At 39.6% G+C, this 23,266-nt stretch overlaps 2 protein-coding genes across 8 annotated transcripts in view; one reads left to right on the top strand and one right to left on the bottom strand.

Moving 5' to 3' along the window:
• Positions 1-23,266, bottom strand: part of DOCK2 (dedicator of cytokinesis 2) — a 249,904-nt gene that overhangs the window by 108,903 nt on the left and 117,735 nt on the right. The gene's annotated exons all lie outside the window — the stretch shown is intronic.
• The window catches only part of INSYN2B (inhibitory synaptic factor family member 2B), a 71,468-nt gene that overhangs the window by 20,712 nt on the left and 27,490 nt on the right, over positions 1-23,266 (top strand). The window contains exon 2 of one of the 4 annotated variants that reach the window (XM_081852117.1): positions 12,606-12,690. The exons of the other annotated variants lie outside the window; for them this stretch is intronic. The gene's annotated coding sequence lies outside the window, so the exon portion shown is untranslated. The remainder of the gene's footprint in view (positions 1-12,605; positions 12,691-23,266) is intronic. 4 annotated transcript variants of the gene reach the window in all.

The raw sequence follows: 23,266 nt of genomic DNA, 5'->3' as shown, positions 1-23,266 counted from the left end.
TACTCTTTCTGACAGCCCCAGCCATTGAGATTTTCTTTCATAGTTGGTTGTTCTAATAAAATAAAATAAAATGTCACATCGTAAGGCCCATTCTAAATCCATTAACCATTCAAACATGCCTGATCTATTAAGCTTTCAATTTCACAGGAAGAGAGCAACATTTCCCGTCTATTCTCTGCCAATTATATGACAAGTAGCTTAAGACATAGTTTTATGGAAATAGTTTTTTGTTTTTTTTAAATCTACTATGTATTGAAATGTCTTAAAGCAAATTCCTGCAGAAAATTGGTGTTATTACAATATGCAGCAAGCCATGCCTGTCTTTTGACCATTTATTAGTTCTGTTTGGAATAACAGACAGGAACTTATAAAAGAAGATGGCAAACAATCTTCAGCTTTTTAGTTTTGCTGAGCAAATACCATCCCTAATTGCTGTTTATCTGGAGCACTTTTGAATTTTAATAAAAGCTGTGCGGAAATAACTGCCTTTTGATATTTTTAGAAAAATTGTGTGGTTTTTTGCCTTAAAAAAATCAGTACTATTTTCAGCATGATTTGACAGGCTTTCCAACCAAATTCGTTAACTAGAAGTGATAAACAAGAAATGTAAAAGCATTTTACTTGTAGCTTGAATTCTAGGTACGATTTCTGCTCTGGGAGACTTAGGGTTGTATCCAGTGCTGTGTCAGTGAGGTTCCTTCAGGCACAAGAGGATTCCCATTTCCTTTGCTTGCAACCATTTTATTAATGGCTGCAAAAATTGTTTGAACCAGAAAATGTAATGACTGGAATTCACCTTCTGTTTGGGAGTAGTCAGTAAAATGTCTTGAACTGGAGGTCATTGATATATTGACAAACATAGTTCAGGAAAGGTATTAGAGGAAATATATATTCAAAGAAATGGAACTGTTTTGTGGGCTTTTGAAATAGGTTATATGGAAATGAAAGATTAGTGCACAAAATGTATAAACTAATTATCTCAAGTAGATGATATAACCACTTTTTTACTGCTTTCCATTCATCCCATTCTTTCTTCTTCTGCCTGTGTAACGTGCAGCTGAAGAATATATTATCAGTGTTCCTTGTGATCCATATCCACATACTATATCAGGGACTGCACATCAGTGAAACTATCTTTGAAACTGTGGCAATTGTCAAAGCCCAAATAATGCCAAAAAGTAACTGCAACCCTATAATTAGCAATCTGATCCTCAAGAGCCAAAGAGACTAAGGAGTAGGATTAAAGATTAGACAGCAGGAAATGTTCATATCCTGGAACATTAAACACTTAGGAAGTTTGTGGCTCCATCCTTTATGCAAAATGCATAATTGCTTCCTGTGTACACTTAAGTTTCCTGCAACAAATACGTAAAAGTGTGGATAATGCACGTGCAACTTTAAAACTTTGTATGTATGCATTTGGGGAGCTTGATTGGACCAAGGTTCTGAGATATGTTTAGATGGCTGTCTAAAGGCACTCATATGTTATCCAGACGTTGTGCTTTTGCTTCAGAAAACACTGGGTTGCAAGCAGCAATCATCTGTGCTATGTAAAGCATGGAACTGCACTTTGATCTACTGACATAAATAAAACATAGCAAGCACACTTATATGCAGTCTTAGCATAATTTGTGCTTGTGCTTTTTTATGGCTCTTGAATCTCACCTGCAGGCATAGCTGTCAAATGTCCCTTATCTGATGGGACAGTCCCTTATTCCAGCGCCATGTCCTGCTGCTGTCCCTTAATGATGGATGTCCCTTAAATGATGTCCCTTAAATTTCAAAGGAAGCAGCTCCTCTCCTTCCCTCCCTGTCGGCCAGGGAGGAGGGAGGCTTGGCTGTGTTGCTCACCCAATAAGAAGTCTAAGAACGACGGGGGGGGGTGGAGCTTGCATGCCTTGTGTGTGGCTAGTTAATGCAAGCTGAGGGGTTTTTTGAATGCTGGACGCCATTTTGTTGCACGTGCTGCTGCAAACTTTGCAGTGCAAAGCCAGGCTGGGGAGCCATCTTAAGTTGAGGCTGCATAGGCCTTGTGGTGCATGTGATTCAGATTCTATTCAGTTGAACCTCTGGTTACAAAGTTGGTTGGACAGTGTTCTTGAAGCTACCAGCATGAGTTTGACCAGACTGCAGGAGGACAGGAAGACTGGAGTGCCTGGAACAGGTGAGGCTGCAGGTCCCTTATTTTGGCTGCTGGTCCCTTATTTTCAAGGCTGCTGGTCCCTTATTTTCAAATCTGTAAGTTGACAGCTATGCCTGCAGGTGAGGTCTATGAACTATGAGGTCCCATTTCTGATGTTGCAGCATCCGGGGAACAGAAAACAAACAATTTCTGTGTAATGTGTGAATTTGCCCTTTGGCAGAGACAAAGTACATTGATTGAATTTCTAGGCAGCCCAACAGAAAGTCTTGGGGAAGCAAATCATCCTCTGTCTTTTATAGCAGCATGTGCTTTTAGAGAGGTTCAAATACATCAGAATAGCATTACCATTTGTGTCTTCTCTGTAACCATGGAGATTTATGCTTAATTAAGATGCATGCTGCCCAAAGTTAGCCTTAAAGCGAATATTTTTGTAAACTTGCAAACAAGATGAAGCTGTACTAAAAACCCCCCACCACATTAGAAAAACTCACTGATGTCATAAACCATTGCAGTGACACCTCTCCCCATGATAGGTAGAATTTCCCAGTTACATTCCCCTATAACTCAATCTCAGTTTAGAATAATTTATTCTTCAAAAAAGCAAAGTAAGTAGAGAACTGCAGAAGGACAGGTCAAATGTCTCTTGACTTCAGTTTCCCACAGTGGACAACCAGATGCCTATGGGAAGCCTGCAAACAGGACCTGAGTGCAATAATGGTTTCCCACTTGTTATCTGTATGTCTCTGATACTGCAAACAGAATCCACTGATAGCGTTGTCACCCGTGTATTTGCCTAATCCCCTTTCAGCTAATTCCATGATTTGACCATGCGCTATGTGAAGAAGTGACGTGGGGAAATGTAGTGAGGAGATCCTGGAAAAGAAGTATAGCTGGATGTTGAGAGCCTTTCAAGAAACAAGCCAGGTCTGAACAAGAGAAAAGGACTCCCCTTGAACCAGGATGGAGCCAGACCATTGGCACTCAAAACCCAAAAGACTGCAGAACAGCTTTTAAACTGTTGGGGAGTGGGAGCTGAAGGATTTGAAAAGGGTCTGGATCATAACAAATCTCCTCAGGATGAAGGTGGAAAAATATAATTTTTCAAATGGGGTAGAACTAGGTGCCGAATAGCAAATCAAAGAAGAAAAAACCCTGTAAACTAAAATGCCAAAAATACGTGGAGAGAGATGTTCTATATATGAATGCTAGAAGCCTCTGAGCCAAAATGGGCAAGCTGGATGTTTGGCCTTAGATGACAGCATAGATATAGTGGGCATAACAGAAATCTGATGAAAGGGAAACATCTCCCCAAGGACAAAGAACAATAAATGTGCATTTTCTTTAGGGATACTTTATGCACATTTAAGTTCTGTATGTGTATACAAAGAAAAAGGATCATTAACCTTTCTGCTTTTGCTTGGCAAGAGAAAGCAAAGCTAGTGCACAAGGAAAAGCATTTCCAGAAGTGACTGTTAATGTTTAGTACAATCTGAATATGTGAATGTTGCTATTGGTTCAATGAACTCTCAAAATGAATGTGCATTTTGATCAGTATGATTCCCCCCCCAGTTGAACTGCAAATACAGCAAATAAATGGGGGGAAAAGACATTTGTGATATAAGGCAAAGTTACTGAGCTATAATTTACAGGCCAGAGTTCTCTCTGTTTTGGACTACAGGAGCTCTCTTAGAAATTATGCTAAAAATGGCATCTTAATTCCTTCAATAACTTAACTGTGCACCACTGATAAGTTTTTTAAAAATCTTGAAGGCATAATCCTGCAGATTTGCTTAGGACCCAAAAATCAGAGTTATTTGTTCTGGTCATACTTCCTTCATCAGTGATTTTTTTTTTTTTTAATGCAGCTAAAAAGAGAGAGAGGTTTTTTATTCCTGCTGTGCTTTCCCTTATCAGGCTTGATTCAGTTTAGATAAAAGAGTATCAGGTTGAAAATCTGGCATGCTCCACTAAAGGAAATGAGGTTAAAAAATTTACTGAAGGGGCAGAGCTACTAAATAATGGTGCTTTTGTGACAATTCTCTCATTAAGACAAACACGTTGTTTAATTTCCAGGATCTAATTAAATTGGACAGCAACTAGCACTTTAATTCTTCACTGTATGAAAGTATGCTAATGTATGCTAGTCACAAAGTTATAAATGTGCAAGCTCAGAATGGGAGCTCATTTATGCACAATGGAGATGAATTTCAAAAGCCCCAGTGCAGAAAATTCCCATGGTTTTAATAGCAATTTGAAATTGTATATCACCTAAACTGCTGAATATGTAAAGGTGCTGAGAATATACACATCAGTGCAGAATAGACCTTTGCATTCACTGCACATAAGAAAATGTTGTATTGTTCCTGGGTAGCTTAAGGTTGCTTAAGGCTGGGTGGCTTAAGGCTAACTACCTTTGAGGATGGCTTAATACTGGGAGGAGGCAAGAACAAGGCACAAGTCCTACTAGAGCAGGAGTCACCAGTGTGGTAGCCATGTGTGCACTAACAGAGGCCTTCCATGGTGCAAGCAGGGTCCTTTCCTTCCAACAACTTTCCTTCCCCACCCCCCAGCAGAAATTAAGCTTGAAAGCAATATTACATTATAGCCCACAGAGAAGACTGTGGGGTGTGCTTGGTCCACCTAGGTCAGTATTGTCTACATGACTGGCAGTGGCTGTCCTGGATTTCAGACTGAGGTCTCTCCTATATCTACCTGTGTCCACTTCTGGGCACCACAATTTAAGAAGGATATTGACAAGCTGGAATGTGTGCAGAGGAAGGTGACTGAGATGTTCAAGGGTCTGGAAACCAAACCATATGAGGAACAGTTGAGGGAATTGGGTATATTTAGACTGGAAAAGAAAAGACATCCCTTTAAATATCTTCAAATATTTAAAGGGCTGTCACATGGAAGCTGGAACAAGCTTTCCCCCCCTCCTGCTCTGGAGGGTAAGATCCAAACCAATGGATTCAAGCTACAAGAAGGAAGATTCTGACTAAATTTCAGGAAGAACTTTACGACAGTAAGACCTGTTTGACAGTGGAACAGACTCCTTCGGAAAGTTGTGGACACTCCTTCATGGGAAGTTTTTAAGCAGAGTTTGGAAGGCCATCTGTCATAGATGCTTTAGCTGAGATTTTTGTATTGTAAGGGGTTGGACTAGATGATCCTTGGACCCCTTTAAACTCTACAATTCTATGTTTCTACCTGGGGATGCCATAAATTGAACTAGGAACCTACTACTGAGCTATGTCCCTTTCCATATGACACAGAATCATTTTGTTGTGAGAAATACCATAAAAATCACATGTATATCTTCTCATGCAACAGTCTCACATATGAGTACATGCAGACAATCTCTGCTTTCCAGCTTATGTGACTGTAATTTGATAGTGGAACCTCCTCATATAAATGTTAAACCCCATCTCATGCACTGTTATATTTCAAAGATACTTTCTTGGGAGTAACCCATTATATCAATTACATAAGATGCCCTTCTTGGTGGTGGCATCCCATTCATGGAACTCCCTGTCCAATGAGGTTTGATTTGGCACTTTCCTACTAGATTTCAGGGAACAGGGAGCAATCTGTTATTCTCAGAGAGCTTTTAAACTGAGCCAGTTTTTTAATTGGAAGGGTGCATTCTTTTGTTTTTTTGTTTGTCTTTTAGTCATTGTTGTATTTTATTCCACTTATTATGCTCTCTTGATGTTATTGGTTGCTTCATTTCTTTTTTTTTTTCTGTTTTATTGTAAGACACCCAGAGAGGCTTGCTCTGAACTGATAAAATAGTACTTCTGAGAGCAGGAATTGTAGTCAGATTGTCACATGCTCTGAGCTGCTTGTGTGATCCATGTAACTAACTACATGAAGTAAATTCCATGTTGGGATGTTGTCAGCCAATACAATGGTGCTGGTGCACCACTGTGATTTAAGCGATGGTTTGTGTGTCATTCAAACCTGGGCTCAAAGGTTTGTCTCCCTTTTTAGACAAACCATGACAGTGGCTTGTCTCACAGAACTACAGCAGCAGAACTGGAAAAGGAGCCAAAAACTAAGAGCCTGCACTTGTGCATGTTCGCAGTAGGCCATAATTCACCTTGGGGCTGGCTACCTTTAAACCAGCTTTGCGTTTTGACAAAGTAAATAGAAGGAAAAAAAATTCAAATTGCAGGCTGGTACGAGGAATTTAATATTAAGGAACTCCTTGGCACAGAGGCTTCTATGGAGGGGCATCTCTTTACATGTCCAATATTAACTGCACACAGGAGCCCACACTACTGAAACCCCCAAGGATAACTAAATCAGGGCAATATTTATAGTGCCAGTTGTATTTTCACAGAAAAGATAAATCTTGTTTGTAAAATATTGCAACACCAGCAGCACCTGTTCAGCAATCAAAAATGGCACCAGCATCTGTTCTTTCCCTTTTAAAAACATATATTTATGGATTCTTTTAGTACAAGTATCACAGGTATGCAAAAATGTAGTAATAGTCATAACATGCCAGGAGTAAAAAAGAAGAAAAAGAAAAAAGCAGCAGCAGCCCAAAATAAGGAACAACTCTTGCCTTCCCCCACTCCCTCCCCCAGACCACTTGGGGTACCTAGTTTGAGAAAATATAACATGTAACCACAGCTCACACTTTCTTAACTGTGAATGAATTTCTGTAAACTTGGAAGAGGGGTGGAAGAGAGTAATATACATGTTTCTGAGTTAGAAATTATAAATATTCCTCATGAATTATGCCATTTCCCTGACTTTTCAGGAGCTACTTAAAATAAAGAATTGCACTGACACACAGTATGTATAAATAGTTCCCCTTTCCATGGAAAAGACAGAGAGATTTGATCAGGATAAAGAATAGCATAGATTGAAGAATCAATGGATACTGAAGACCTCCCTAGCATTTATAAGAGCCATCGAGCACAGTGCAGAATGATTCATGATAGATTGTGGGAGAGAGAACAGAATAAGCAACTATATATGGGGTTAAATATGCATTTCTATACATAGACACTCTAGAAATGCAAGGATGTTGGGAATGGAACTTGAGCAGTGAAAATTAGTTCTCCAGTCAGGCCCCTGTAAACTGGAGACAAAGAAATAAGGAGGATCAGGGTTCTGCTTGCTCAGTAATTTGCACTTGCCAGTGCTTGCAAACTTTTACAGACATATTTCCAAATCTGGCAGTAGTTCTCATGATTGTGATGACTGGGAGAAGTGATGTCAGGTATGAGAAATGTCACAAGTCAAAGAGTTAGGCTCAGTTCAGACATCCTGTCAAACCATGGTTTGGTTAAACATGATCTGGAACAAAAAACAAGGCTTGAGCTTCCAAACTTACAGGCAAAGCATAAAACTGCTTGCCTACACATGACCTCTCGCTTGTCAATAATAATACAGTACATTGGCTTAAATTCTAAGATAAGCTAAATCAAGGAAATACACCGAAGGAGATTTCTCATCCCCTCTTCTCCTCCCTGTTGCTACCTGCACCCCCGCCCCCCAAAGCCCCTATGAATGGTTATGGAGCTCTCCTGAACAATGTGGGATGTGACATGGGGTTGGTGGGGAATTGGTAAATCCCCCCCAAAGTGTGCTTGGATCCCAAGACAAACCTATATGCAAACTACGAGATCACAATATAATCTATCACACTGCCTCCATGATTCGTAAAGTGGGCATATTCCCTGGGCAGATCTCCCTCTGTCATGCAGTTTATTATTAGCAAGGCCCCTGTGCCTTACAACTTGGGTTAAACAAAGCCCTGCATAATTACATCTATGTTCTTTAGACAATCGGGAGGTACCTCCGACTAAGTAAATATTTGGTTCCAGAATCTGATTGTAATGGGTGTACAAATTTACATTGTTGGCTCCCATACATGCATTAAAATCTCCTGCAATGATAAACACTGCAGTAGAATATGGGGATTCCAGGGATTCTGTATAATTATCTAGTTCTGTCCAGATAGTATTTATAGTAGTGGATTTTTTTGGGGGAGGAGGTGGTATGTAGACGTTAAACAGCATTAGACATACTTGCCGAACTATAACCAAGACAGCCGTTGCAAACGGGTTACATGGAATCATGGCAGTTGTAGTTGTATTCAACTTTGTGGAGATGAAACATGCTAGACCCCCCAATGGCCCTACTACCTTTCGTTGAAAGAGTAGCTGTCAATGAGTGAAATTTGTATCTGCAAAGCATTATAGAAGCCATTGTGCCATGTTTCTTGTAGCAGAATAATATCAAAGTGCTCAAAATAGTTCATCAGCTGTTTAATATTCTGCTTTGAACACCAACCTGCTATGTTCCATGACATGAGTTTTAGCCCCAATTCCTTTAAGGCTCTGTGCTTGTCACTTCCACTTTGTCCACTTTCTACCCAATTTCTTTTTTTAAAAAATTCCATTCCTCTTATCAGTGGGAATTAGTAGGCTGACTTCCAGTAAGGCAGGGGTCCCCTATTTGGAAATATCTGTAGAACAACCTCACATGGTCTCAGTACCAGGTTGATGGAATGAGGATGCCTTCCTATTTCTTTAATTTTTGACAAGTTGTTCATAGGCATGAGTTTGGGCTTACTGTGCTTCTCCCTAGGTATTGTTAAGGGGGGAGAGGTGGAAGTACATTGCAACTTGTAATGTAAATTGTCAAGCTTCTTAGATATGTTTTTCAATTGTTCAAAAATATTTTGAACTGTCTGACCGGTCAGCAGGCAGCACTCCACTAGCAGTTCCACCTTTCTATCAATCAGCCTTTGTGCCACAATTAGGGGAGTATTAGCTTTATCCTTCTCGTTAAATCCAGGAGCGTGTCTCCTCTGCCGTTTCTGTGTGCAAAGAGTTAAAAAGATTTGCTTGGATCCTGAGATATGTTAGCTCAATTAAGTTCATGGAAGGAACATTTCCTGTCCCCTTCTCTTCCTGATCAGCCTGCCCCATTTCACATTATTCAAAAACACCCTTCTGACCATCCAGAGGGGCTTTTGGGGGGACACAGAGGGAAGGAGAAAATGGGAATCTTTCCTTCTGTGAACTTTTCAAAGTTAACTTCTTAGGACCAAATATTAAATTATTTTCAGGTATTTAAGTAGCTCATTAAAAAGGTAGGAAAACAAACTATAGATGAAAAAAATGATGGGGGGGGGGAATGGTGTAAATTCTTCATTGTCTTGGTCTCTACAAAGGCCAAGCTCAAGCATACGGGTATGCATAAGTAGAACTGGTTCAGTGATTTCTTTCACATTTATCTCACCCACTCCCCGTTTTGTCCAATTCTGTCAATTGAAAGACACTTTGGGGGAATCCCACCCCCCTCAAATGCAGCATATACATTCCTAAATGAATTAAATAATTAGGGAGATCAAGTAAGCCACTGCAACAGCCACATAAAAAGAATACTCAAAATGACTTCCCGAATAAGACTACAGTAGATTATTTTGATCAAAATGCCCTTACCCCCCCTTTTTTTACCATAGCTTCTGGGGAAAGACTGGCTTCTTAAAATACAGAGAGAATTACTATGGGCAAAAATGCTAAGATTGTCCCAGAGTCTGAGAATAGCCATTCGTATGGGGTTTGCTTCTGGCAGCTTCCACTCTGACTCCCTGAAAATGCCTAGCTGATTAAATCACTGTGTTGTTTCAGTTTAATATTTTACTTTAAGGTGGCCAGAGGGGGGGATGCAACTCATTTTTCTAGTTCAAACTTTAATGCTAAAATTGTTTAGGTTTATTTTAAAAGAAAGATAAAGTGCTTGAACAAAGCCAATAATTTATAGCGGAAACATGCTGGACAAGAATGACACTTTGGGGGATTGCTGCAGTGTTTAATAGTAAAATGTACTGCCTTGCATGTGACATCTGATAAATTCCAAATGAGGCCAGGGCTCGTGAAATTGATTTGAAAAAAAAATTGCAAATATTTTAAAGATAAAAGGAAGCATGCAAACCAAATCTAGAGCTATCATGGCTTGGGAGAGACACACATTATGGAATATTACTAAAATCACAAATAACAAACTGAAAAATGAATATAAACTGTGTTCTGCACAAATGAGAGACCACTGTTATTCAAAGAAATGTGTTGTGCTTGTGCATCAAGATGGAGGTTAGTAAAGCCAAAGAGCAAAAACAAGGCAGAACATCAATTCATAAGGCTGCCAGACAAAATGTCACACACTTCAAGGCAGATTCATTTCCATCCATGGAATCTTAACTCTGCCACTTAAAAGCTGCATATAATTAAAATGCCAAAATGTAGAACAGTTGATAGTTTATTGTGTGGTGTGGGTGGATTCAGTATTCTGTCAGGGGATGGCTCAGGGTTAAAGCAAAATATGAATTCATCAGAAATGAAATTGAACTGTATTTAAATATGAGGAAGCACAAGAGGGGAAATGGGTAGCTGGGCTTTAGAAAGACTGCAAAACAACTACTGGATTTCTATTACAGCTTTCAGGGCTCTTAAGGGATCACGGTAATGTGGCACATACATTCCAGGCTCTGTAGTATTTCTGGTGCATAAATTACATAGTTCACTTTTTAAAATCAAACAATGCAGAGCTTGGAGTAACTTAAAAACAACAACAACAACTAGCTCAACGAGCTGTCAGAGAATGTGACATTTGTTTTTTCCTCTGTATTAGGAAAAGTTCACACAGCCATCAAGATATTTATGAAATAAACTCAGTGTGTGAGGGCTTCAGGGTGGTTATTTTTTGTCAAGGTTGAACTCAGTGAAACAACTTCAGAGAGCAGTAACTATTGGGAATCCAAGTTTAGTAATGTAAGTAAATAATTTTCTTAGTCATTTTATAACATCCATTCAATAACAATGTTTTGATATCAATTCCACTTTAGCTAATAATGTGCTTGTTGGTTACAATTTATTTGTATATCAGATCTATAAGCTACCTCCTCTCCTCCATTTATGCAATGATTTGCATTTATGAATATTTAATTCTGTCAGGTTCTATTGCAAACACATGTAAGAGGAAATGTGGAAAACCAATAATATTTCAAGCATACTTTGGTAGTTATGGAACACTGACTGTATGAATTGAAACCAGACACTGATATAGGGGAAAATGTGTTGTGTTTTTTTAAGTTCTAGTCTGAATATTGAACTTTGTATGATTTGACCATTAAGCAGAATATTTTTTTGAATAGTTTGCATTTTGAAGAAAATTAAGATGTGTATTAGTGCGTTTGGCCTTCAGTGATTCTGTATTACCTGGACACAGCAGTTTGCTTTAGTAAGAGCAAACGTGTTCTGTTAATAAAAATATGGATTTTTTTCTTGGACTTCATCCTATTGCCAAAGCTATCCAGTAAGGAAAGTGGGAAGACTTGAAGCAAATCGTACAGTTGACCTTGTGTGATAATCCTCCATCAGTTTCTGAACATTCTATTAAATATTCACAAGAGCATAACTAATTACTAATTTTAGGTGCTTAAGTTCAGCAGCAGGTTCTCCTAAAGCAACAGGCTTTTGAATCACTACAAACCAGAAACAAATTTAGCACCTTGGACAGTAGGACCCAACTCTGCACAACTGCCTTAGTCTGGGTCTACATACCCTGTTCTCTGATCCTTTGTACCACTCTCATGGACTGGACTTGGCTATACTCTTCTACCTGAAGTACAACAGGATTAATGACAGCCCCACTAACCTTCCACTTGGAACTATACCAACACTAGTGACAGTACCACATTGAATTCAATAGGACTTATTTCTGAATATGCATAGTTAGTTTAGGGTAGCACCTGGCTATCCCACTGACATTAAAAGAATAGGGCTGGACAACCTTAGAAGTTTGGTTGTATTTTTGGATGTTTTGAGGGTACTGCAAGCAACTCTTTTACTTGCCTTGCTTATTAGAGCTAAAGCTTAACTTGATTAATCAAATGCTCTTTAAATCCCAGCAAATGAAAACAGCTAGTACAACCAATGATTTGTCTTGTGGTGAGCAATTATGTACAAACTCTTTATCTACTGGAGTTTAAATCTGCAGAAAGAATGCAATCCTAAATTGTTCTGGGTGGGATTATTTTTTTAATGGAAAAGGAGATTTATTTTATTGAAGCGTGGAGTGAAACGCAGGTGTCAAGCAGAGGTTAAATAAATTTATTTGCATGCAGCGATCTTGTGGTTGGCCAGGGCCCAGAGAAAGATGATGAATAAAGAGAGGGCAAAGGTCTTGGGTTCAAATAGGCTACAACTATTTGATTACAGATGCAAATAGGCTTTGGCATAGGCACTGGGTATGTATCATATCAACCAACCAAAATGCAGGTTAATTAATGGTTGGGTCAGCCCTAGCTTGAGGGTTGTCCTATAATGCTCATCAATTCCAGGAGATCACACCTTTGGAGGGGAGCTATGGCCCATCAGCCCCCATCTGAGCTTATAAACAGTAGCAAGCCCTCCCAGACCCCCATTTCTTGTTACAGAAGGGGGCAGGCTCCCAACTTCTGCCAAGACTAAGGATGCAACCCAGTGCCTTATCCATCAACAAGTTGTGACCATTGCTATGAGGTAGGTAAAAATTTCAGACGACCCCAACTTGCCTGAAGGAAAATTTCTGCCTGGCCCTGAATACAGAAAGGTCCATAGCAAGGCCTCACACAGGGCTCACCTTTGGACACTAGCACAGACTATTGCATAGGGTGGGAAATCCAACTTTGACTGTGCTGGCTGGGGGTGGGTGTAGGGTCACAGCCTGCTTAAATACCTGGCAAGTGGACCTGAATAAAGACCTCGAGTGAGGTTGAGATTCTCACTCAAGTACGATGCGTAGGCTACACTCCCTTGCCCATCTATGATTGGCTCATTCAAACAGGCAGCCACCCAGCAGTTCATGCAACTGGTGCAGGAGAAGGGTGTCCTCCAATGGTTGCACAGGGCAGGAGGAGGGACCTAGGCTGGTCCACGGCTTAGCTGTGTGGCATGGTGATTCAACAGTAAACAGTCCTTCCTTAAGAAGAACTATGCAGAGAAACCAACAGAAAGAGCTTCAGTGGTATTGAAAACACATATATAACCAGTGCTCAGCTCTTCTACTTCTAACAGAAGTAATTCATAAACTATCTGTTTGTAGTAATTGTGACAGTACAGTTTATACAGAGAGAGGGAGATAGCTAACTCTATGTATCCTTTCAAATTCAGAGTAGTTATTTACAGGCCCAAGACAGCACACCCATTAGAATGCATTTGATTCTAAAGTCCAAACCTATGCTTTATTAAAATGAATGTAGGGAACAAGCCAAATTATTCCCTCTAACATCTTTTTCATATTGAAATATGAAGTATGTGGATTTCACATCTGAGCAAGAGATTTTTGACATTTCAAAGATGCATAACTTCCACAATTTGCTGGTGGCTTACTCATCCTTTGAAACCACAAGTTCTTAAAATGTATTACTATTAGAAAGAATCATAACGTCAGGTAAAGCACAGTGTAGGAAATAAGCAAGGTGGAGGTGGTCCTGCTAAAGTAATTCTTTTTTAAAAAATCAATTCTGTCTTAAGAGTTGATGAGTGTGCACTTAAAAGAAGAACACAAAAGTGCTTCTTGGAACGCTGCTACTTTGTTTTAATTAGGATTCCAAGCAGTGCTATCAAATTTTATGCCTTAAAATTGCTTCCAAAAGGAAGTTAATTCCATCACTCTTTATTGCAGGCCTACATATGCAGGAAGATTAAAAAAAGAACCAGAAAGGAGTCAGTCCACCCTCTCTGGTACATTTTTGCCTTGGTCCTCCCCTTCCCCATATTAACGTAATATTTTGTTTCCGCCTTCCCCCAGGAAGACAATATCTAGATGTTTTCCTTTTGCTTACATTTCCTTAAATCAGTTTTCCCCAACCTGGCATGCTCCAGATGTTTAGGTTCTGCCGCTCCCATTGGCCCCAGCATGCCCATTGGCCAGGGCTGATGGGAGTTGTAGTCCAAAACATATGGAGGGTCTGCTTGGGGAAGGCTGCCTTAGCTGTAAGAATGTTTAATATCTCCTGTTATTTTTTTCCGTGTAATTCCTGAAGATTTGTAATATGCTCACCTTTACAATGATATCTGTTGAGTCACTTTGATAGTTTCTTTCTAAATCATCCTTTTTGTGGTTGTTATGCAGTGAGGATAATGCTTACAGTCATTTCCCAAAAGGTTGTTATGACTTTACCCAGGATGATGGCAATCTTTAAAAGGGCAAGGCAGCAAGATAGAGTATGTACCCTTCTTCCCTATGTGGGGTAGCAATGAAGATTCTACTTTTACTCTTCAGCAAATGGAAGAGGATGCTGGTCAAGGGCAGTGGTGCAATATAGTGCCTTAGAACAGAGGTGGGGATCCTCTGGCTCCAACTTATGACTCTCATCAGCCCAAGACAGCATGGTCAGGGATGATGGGAACTGCAGTCCAGGAACTTCTGGAAGATCACAAAGCATAAAGCTAATGCAATTCTAGGTTGTATCAACAGAAGTACGGTGTCCAGATCAAGGGAAGTAATACTACCAATCTATTCTGCCTTGGTCAGACCACATTTGGAGTACTGTGTTTAGTCTGGGCACCACAATTTAAGAAGGATGTTGAGAAGCTGGAAAGGTGCAGAGGATGACAACCTAGATGATAAAGGGTATGCAAACCAAGCCTTATGAAGAACAGTTGAAGGAGCTGGGTATGTTTAGCCTGGAAAGAGGAGACTGGGAGGAGATATAATAGCCATCTTCAAATATCTTAAGGGGGGGTCACACAGAAGATGGCGCAAGCTTGTTTTCTCCTGCTCTGGAGGGTAGGACTTGAATCAATGGCCTCAAGTTACAAGAGAGGAGATTCCAACATCAGGAAGAGCTTTATGACAATAAGAGCTGTCCAACAGTGGAACAGACTCCCTTGGAATGTGGTGGACTCTCCTTCGTTGGAGGTTTTTAAGCAGAGGTTGGATGTTTTAGCTGAAAATTCCTACATTGCAGGGGGTTGAACTAGATTAGCCTTGTAGTCCCTTCCAACTCTACAATTCTATGATTCTATGCACCATCTCTAAATGTAAATTTGGGTCTTATGTCCCCTGGGCAGCATTATGAAAACAAATTGAAGAAAAATAAATAAAAATGAATGCTTCATTGCCTGATATTGTGTTCAACTATTTCATCTGAAAGGAGAAATTCAAACTTTAAATGCAACCGATTCACCCCTAAATGCCATGGCATAATGGATAATGATAGTCAGTTACTGTTCTCATTCTCATTATTCTGAATAACCTAATGATCCAAGGAACAGAAGCAGGAGCAGCCATTCTTCCCTACAATGTATGTACTTGGGGGAGGATTTCATGTTAAAATGCTTTCCTGCTTCTTGGTGGTCTCATGGAGTTCACTGATGCTTTAAACACAGCTGTTCTTTCAATCACTGAGCGTTTTTAAAAGTCAAACATGTCCCACTTGGACCTATCACTCCTATACTTGACCTGTCTGGCTCCACAATTCAGGGCACAATAGTATTGCAGAGAAACCTCATTTCACAGTTAAGTCTGAGATGTAGTTAATCTATGGCTGTATTGACACAGTGACTTCACTTAAGTGACCCCTACTAAAGAAAATAAACTATAATGGGGAGAATTAGGCTACAATCCATAGAAGCTTACAACTCTAATGGAAGTTTTATCTCCCCCCCCCGACCCCCAGCCATAATCAGGCCTTTCACATATAATAAAAACCTGGGGTCTTTTTAAGCTTTGGGAGCTTTAGAATTAAACGCAAGGCTAAGGACCTACTTTTACCAAGAAAAATGTTGACAGTTCCATGGACTTTTCAAACCCTTTCACACAACCTTTCAAATTTTGATAGATTGCAGTTCAGGTTTGCTGATGGGCTGGTTAGGGGAAATGCCTCATAGCACCCACCCGTTCACACACACACCCTCTGTCAATAATAGCTGCAGGGTAACAATATGCACTCACAGCTGCAGTCTGACTTAATTTAACACTAGCAAGCCACGTGGAATTGCCAAAGCTTTCTCCAAGTCAGCTAGGCTTTGAAAGTTATCACACTATAACATGCTTCTAACCTGAAGCCCTTATTAACATTTAAGGATTGGAAGGATTAATGTTTCTGAAAAAATGTTTCAAAACACAAGAGTGAAAGAACAGTAAATATATCATTTCAGCAGAAACAAGGAAATTGGCATCCCAGAAATGAAAACTTGTTTTGATCGTGGATACAAATCAGCAGATGTCGTGCTGGCATAGTGAATGTATGTTTAGATGCAATTGGAACTAGCACAGTGACCGATAAACTATCAAGCAATTGTTTTGACAATAACACAACAACACTACAGTAGCTCCTTTTTAAATTGTTCCAATGAGTCATGCAAATGCGTCTCCAATAATATTAGGCAAGTCCATTCATTTACACCAGGGTCCTTACTAAGTACCCTAAGATATTACTACTTCATATTGGATGGCATAGAACCAAGTATATTCTGATACTTCTGGTTATGGAAGTTCTAGGCATAATTATTGATCCTTTAAGTAACTTCTTTGCCATATAAGCCAAGAGCTGACCCCAGCACAGGCCAAATAAGGTAGGCTATTGGGTGTCAATGAACAGTGCAAACTTTATTTGTTCAGGCTATATTATTCTGTTGTGCAAAGGAAATACATAGCTTTCTCTTTTTAGCTTCTTGTCTCAGTGGATGGTGAATCATAGGTGTTGCCAGCTTTGGGTGACATCTTATGGCCCATTGCAGAAGGTACCTGAATTGCATAAACTTGAAAGATGGACACCGTATGAAATAGTTTCTGCATATTAAAATTTTGCAGAGAAAAATAAAACACTTGGCACTTTGGAGCTGGATGCCAGAGATTACTAAGTGGGTGCCTGCTGGTTTTTTACATGCATTTATTTAATGATTTATAAACAGCTTTCCAATAAATGCTTCCAAAGTGGTGTAACAACAAAATAGCATATATAGTAAAAAAAATATGTATACATAGTAATCTAAAAGTCTTACAGGGCATTTGTATGACCTGAATGTATGCCTACTTGCTTTCACATGTTCTACTTCTATATTTGTAAACAAAGAATAGTCTACAGCAGGGGGTGCCAAAAGTTCTACCTGCAGGGCCTACTTGAGATATGTGAAAATAACTAAGGCGCACTAAACGGCGGTGCAGGGACAGAGCCAGCCACAAAATGAAGGCAGGTGGAGGCAAAGCTTGGCATAATCAGCTGGGGATCACCAACATCACTTTCTACCAATATCTAGCCCATATTTGGAAATTTCTAAATTCTTTGCCATAGTGTTTTCCTTGTAGCAAGGAGTTCTATAGCTTAGTTTTCCATATCCTGAGAACAGACAATTTGCTCCTGAAGTATTGTGGCAGCCTCATCATTTTCAGCAGAATTGGCTGATCCAAAGACTCTAAGTGGAAGAGGCTAGATCTATATTTCCTCTTTCTCATCATTCCCACCTCCATCCCCCAAACTGCCAGATTCTTTTATCCTTCTTCTCTAGTCTTTTTACACTTACTTCTTCCTCTTATAAGAGCTTTCCTCTCTTATTTTTTCCCCCTCAATGTTTTTATTAAGTACAAATTAGAAAACATACATATTTAAAACAAAAGAAAATACAAACGAAAAAGAAAGTACATATAACCAAGGATAAAAAACTTAGAGAATATTTTGTCTCTTTTCATATTTACAGTTATTTATACCTCTATAAAATGCTATTCACAATAAAGGAGTGAAATGAAAGATAAGATATCAGAAAAAAAGAAGAAAAGAACAAAGAAAAAATAAAGAAGTAAAAAAAAAGATCATAGGTGAATTTTTTAAAAAGTAGATAAGTACTCACAATACTTTCCTCTCTTATTCTCTTCATTTCTATTCCCAGCCTGTTTGTTTATTACAATTATTGTTAATAAAAACCTTTTATTTCACTTTCTAATTTCCATCAACAACTTCTCTAGATCTTTCCCCTCAGAGAAGGGAGACTTTCCTTCCTTTCCCATCCACCTCCATGCAGTTCTCTTTCTCCTAGTCTCCTCTACTCAGCATGCAAAAGGTGCTGGCACTGATCTAATCAAAAGACTATGGCAACGGTTGGGGGCAGGGCAGGCAAGTGAGTAGGCACTGCACTGTTTGTTGCACTGTGGCCCACCTGAAAATGGTCCAAAGCCCACAGGTGAGTCTTGGCCCACTGGATGAGAAACACTGGCCTACAGCACTTGTGATTAGTGAAGAAACTGGCCTATGATTTACCTTAGAACGTCCTACATTGTTACTAGATGGATGGATGGAAAGATAGATGCCATATAGATAATGTTTAAGGAATTCTGTATTTGAGAACTTTGATACAAACAGATCTGCACCTCCTAAACTAATGTGCAGATAAGAACTTAGTTGCACGCCAGTTCTCATACTTCCCAGATGACTGGATGCAGTTCTCGGCTAAAAAAAAGACACAATATATTAGAAATCCCTATTTTCAGAGGAAAATCAAAGTATGAGAGAAAAAATACATTTAGAGTATATATTTTAATGTGTGTTAAATGTACATTTTTATGCTGATCTTTTAAAATTGCAGATTAATGCAGAATCAGAACAGAACAGATTTATGGGTGAATACATATGGAAATGAAATGGAAATGAAATAAACTTGTTTCACTTATACCTAATTGATGGATAGACTGGGGCAGTGTAGCAAATATTAGTGTGTGTCTGTATAACTTTGTTAAAAACTTGCTTCAAGTTCTGTTTGTCATGTGTCAAACAAGGTTAATTTATGTTAAAAACATTATGGTTATTGAAGAGGGGTCTTAGAAAAGAGGTAAGAAGGAGACTGGTTATGTCAAGGGCTATGTGACAGTTGCTATGATACAAAGAGTGTTCTGCCAACACCAGACAAAGCACTAGCAAGCTAGCATGTCACAGCAGAGACTGCCCCAGGCTCCCACATCATAAGGAGACCTCCTTCTCTGAAATACCACATTAAATTCCTTTGCACGTTGATATTCAAACAAGAGGGAGGAATTGAAATCATTATTCCGATGCAAAAATGGTTTGATATAGGGAAGAGAACTGTGGATGAGAATATGAACAAGATAAGATTTGGGTCATCACCATAAGGGACTTATTTCTCAATTAAAAATTCAGCACATCTCTTCAGATGCCAGTCATCACCTCCTTGTGCAGCACTAGCGACTAGCCTTGACATTTTGAACCACTGGCTCTCTCATGAAGCAACACTTAAAACAAAGCTCAAATACCTTTGCAGCTTTATACCAGTGTAAGCCACACTTTAGTCACTTAAGAGCTAATTAAAGCCAAGAACTGATAGGTTGTATCCAACTGGTGTCCCTCTGCTGATGGAAGGCTCTCTGATCCAGTGGTACCTTCTTCTAGTGGAACATGGATAGAGAGAATTCCCCTTCCTCCTGAAGCCCATCATCCCAACCCTGGGTTTGAGGATCACCTTCACCATTGCCAAAGATTGCCTCAGTCTGTTGGAACGAAGAGTCTGCTGGAACAAAGAGTTCTTGGCTGGAGAAGCATCAGTTGGATACAAGTCTGTAAGTATTCTTCTGACGAGGAGCCAAATGATAACACTATGGATGCTGTGGGCAGATGTTAACAGTTCTGCTTTGGGAAGCTCTTTAAAGAACAGATAGCAGCATACAGGAATATTAGAATGAAGTTTAATATTACAAGACTGAGCCCAGGACTTCCAGAGGCACACAGATATTGGCCTGGCCTACTGCCATCCAGCTGTTACCTGCTTGCAGTCCTGATCATCATAAGAACAGAGGCACACCCCAGCCAGCAGGTACATGGCTGCTTCATATCAAGGTTTCCGCTTCCTTCTCCAATAATGTAGTAAAAATCATACTGTGTCCTGACATCACATTGTGCATTTCCTACCTGCACCATGCAATGTTGTAACACCAGGTGAGGAAGGCAAGGGATATACATATGATGCTATCAGGGCACAAGCTATGGAGAAGGAAGAGGAGAATGTGACATGGGGCTGCTATTTTCTGTGGCGGCCTCCTCTTTTTCATCACACTGTTTTGAGTTTGGTTGCAACTTTCAAGGGCAAGTGGGGCCTAACTGGGTCTTCCTTACCATTGGATTAAAGCTATTGAGGCATTAGAAAAGTTTGAGATGCACAGTATACACAGCGTTTGTCAAATGAATAGTGCCAGGTGCCTCACCTCTTCACAGGATCTGGCCTCCTCTACACTACTAATAGGATTCCTCCCATCCCCACAACTGTTCTAGTTTGGAACAGCAGCAAAAAGGTTATTATAGAACTGGAAGTATGTCTAGAGTTTCTCTATATGGTTCCCTGAGGTCAATGTTACTGATTCATCACTTACAAGAAGTTATATAACAAGTTTCAGAAAATATAACTCTTCAGTAAGTGGCAGAGCAAGGACTGTCCCCCACCTCAGTGAACAATATTTAAGCTTGAAAACTTTAACAAGTTATGAGGGGGTGGGCATAAGAAGATAGAATGAAAAATGCTACAGAATATATATCTTATTCCTTTTTAACTTCTAGGAGTTCCTCGGACATAAAGAAATTATAACTCAGCATCAACATTGCCCCTTTAAGGCAAGCAAAACTAAAGGCAGCATTAACATACTATTAAGCTTCAGTTCTCAAGGCACAGTTGGCACTACTAAAGCCCAAGCAAAATCAAAGGCGGCATGAAGGCACAGATCTCTGAACGCAACACTTGAAACATTTTTAATATAGAAATGGAGAAACTTGGATGTCTCCACTCTGTGGGTCACTGTCAAGTGAGGAAATTGCAAAGTGAAAAGTCACCTTAGATGTCCATGAAACAAAGTATGCTCTAATAACACAATGAATCAATGTCCTTCACCTTTCACTCATGTGCAAACATATACTAGCTCACATAAAAGCTTCAAAAGTCGCAGGGGAAAAAAGATTTAGCCACTGTCTGGTATTTGAAAATATGCCTGAAAATATTTGTTGTGTTTGTTCTATGTAGGGAAGCTCATACTTCTAAAATAGTATTGATGATAGCCAATACTGACAACATCTACTCCAGCCTTCTCTGTAAAAAAGCATTCACAACTGGCCTTGAACCTAAAAGATTTCAAGCAGGGAGTCAGCCTGTGTACCACTAGTCTGTTCTGTCCAAATAAACTAACAATAGGGATACCAGCAAGGAAACTTCATAACAAGAAGCCAGAAAGGAGTTTACCTAACCTGTTTAAAACTCTGATGCCATACCTGCCACTGATCTAAACAACAAACAGTCTCTGTTGATGTATTCATCCAGTAGACCACATTGACCCTGTTTTACTTTCACACATCCCTCATCTTGCCCCGCTTCCAATTTAACTAAAGTTTAGGCTGATACTCCCATGGCCCCCAAAAGCTGACCAACCATTCCTCTTTAGACCCTAGACTTTATCCTAAGTGGTGCCCGCAACCTGATATTGAAATAACCACAGTTTTGTCAAATTCAACACATATGTTAAGTTGGAAGTTACCAATGAAGTCCATCACAAATCACGTTTGGCACAAGGAGAAATGGTGTCAAACCTATATCTGTTTACAAATGCTGTATATACAAAGAAGAAGAAGAAGAAGAAGAAGAAGAAGAAGAGGAGGAGGAGGAGGAGGAGGAGGAGGAGGAGGAGGAGGAGGAGGAGGAGGAGTAGTAGTAGTAGTTTGGATTTGATATCCTGCTTTATCGCTACCCGAAGGAGTCTCAAAGCGGATAACATTCTCCTTTCCCTTCCTCCCCCACAACAAACACTCTGTGAGGTGAGTGGGGCTGAGAGACTTCAGAGAAGTGTGACTAGCCCAAGGTCACCCAGCAGCTGCATGTGGAGGAGCGGAGATGCAAACACAGTTCACCAGATTACGAGACTACCGCTCTTAACCACTACACCACACTGGCTCTCCAGTGGCTTGACATTACACAGAATCCAGCTACGCCTAACTGTTTATCCACTTTAAATTGCTGGAAAGGATAAATATCTGTTAAGCAATTTCAAACCTGTAAGAGAGTGGGGGGAAGAATGTGTTTTATTTGTTATATTCATAATAATGCTTTAAAGCTCTTGCAGCAAGCCAAGGAACAGCATGCTCTAAAACAGAGGATCTCATTTAAATATTTGACATAAGCAATTGTCTGGATGGCATACACATTTTTATGAGCAGCACTTTTTATAATGCTAGTGGCTGTAAATAATGGAAAGCCAATTAAAACGAATATCTTATCCAGGACAAATGCCATTAAACTACAAATAAAACGTTTATGCCAAGTCGTGAAAAATCTACCCTATTTAGTTAATGAATTGAACATGGGATAATTTAGATTGCCAAACTACAATTTTAGAAAGCTGATGGGGATGTAAACCTGTGGAGAACTGCACTTCTGTGTTAGTGTATTGATTTGACTAGCACTTATGTTAGCAGCCTCTTGAATTTTATTATGAAGAGGAATGGAAAAGTTCCTCTTTTTCTGCTTGTCTCCTTAAACTGACTTGTTTTATTTAATGTATGCTTCACATCCCATTTAAGATTAGCTTAACAGCACAATCCTATGCATATTTACTGAGAAGTAAGTTCCACTGAGTTGAATGGGACTTACTCCCAGGTAAGCATTTATAGGCTTGCAAACTAAGTCTGCACTCTATGGGCAAAGGGTTGAACAACTTCAGAGAATTCAGTGCCAAAGAATTATGGGCTTCCCCACACTACATATTTATTGAGCATTCGTTTACTTTCCAAACCACACAAGTTACACTCCTTTTTCAAAAAGTGGAATTGTTGCCACTGGAGTAGTATATAACTAATGTTTACTGTGGGGTTTCCCATAGGCATCAAGTTGGCCACTGTGAGAACAAAATGCTGGACTAAATGGACCATTGGCCTGATCCAGCATGCTCTTTTATGTTATGTTCTTACTCTTACTTTATTTTGATTGGTCAACTCAGACTAAAATTTAGTTGAGTATCATTCATACTATCTAATTTAATTGCCTAAATCTAAAATTCTGGTTCCAAAATTATTCCCTTCCATGAAAAACCAACAATCTGGAGGCACCCCATGTCCTTCTTCTGCCGGATAAG

The sequence above is a fragment of the Podarcis erhardii genome (genome assembly GCF_964252035.2).
Source record: "Podarcis erhardii genome assembly, chromosome: 2".
Classification (NCBI taxonomy): Eukaryota; Metazoa; Chordata; class Lepidosauria; order Squamata; family Lacertidae; genus Podarcis; species Podarcis erhardii.
The sequence above is the reverse complement of the archived record's forward strand: the minus strand, read 5'-3'. Positions and strand labels throughout refer to the sequence as shown.